This window comes from Halichoerus grypus, chromosome X, assembly GCF_964656455.1.
Source record: "Halichoerus grypus chromosome X, mHalGry1.hap1.1, whole genome shotgun sequence".
NCBI classification, from domain to species: domain Eukaryota; kingdom Metazoa; phylum Chordata; class Mammalia; order Carnivora; family Phocidae; genus Halichoerus; species Halichoerus grypus.
The window spans coordinates 109,577,441-109,578,099 of record NC_135727.1 but is presented as its reverse complement, the minus strand read 5'-3'; positions in this window follow the sequence as shown (position 1 = coordinate 109,578,099).

Sequence of the window (659 nt, the reverse complement as noted above, 5' to 3'; positions counted from 1 at the left end):
ATGCTTAACGAACTGAGTCGAAGATACAGCAACTGTAATACACATGAACAAATAATGTTTAATCCAAAAATAAAGTCATAGTTTGTATCATTTGGAAATCAAACAAAGTTAACAGAACAAAGGAATAAAATCACAGGATTATCCCAAACTACGCAGAAATGCCATTGGACAAAATTTACCACATATAATAATAATAAAAAAAAAGCTCAGAAAACTGAAGCAAATGTGATAACTACTGGTGAAATATTGAAAACTTAACCCCTCGATATGAGGAACAAGACAAGTCTGCTTATTATCCCCAGTTTTACTCAACATTTTAGGGAGGCCCTAGCCAGGGCAATAATGCATGAAAAAGATAAAAACAAAGGCATAAGGATTGGAAGAGAAGGAATGCACTTGCCATATTCAGAGGTTGCATGTTTATGTGGTTATACATAAAAGTGATCTATAGCTAGTGTGCTAGAATAGTCAGTTTAGCAAGATTACTTGGTACAACCTGAAGAAAAAAACTCAAGTGTAATCCTAGATGCCATAAACAAGTAATTAAAAAATTACATTACTGTGACAGTACCATTTCAAATGGCATCAAAGGGGCGCCTAGCTGCCTCAGTTAGAAAAGCAAACAACTCTTGATGTCGGGGTCGTGGGTTTGAGCCCCA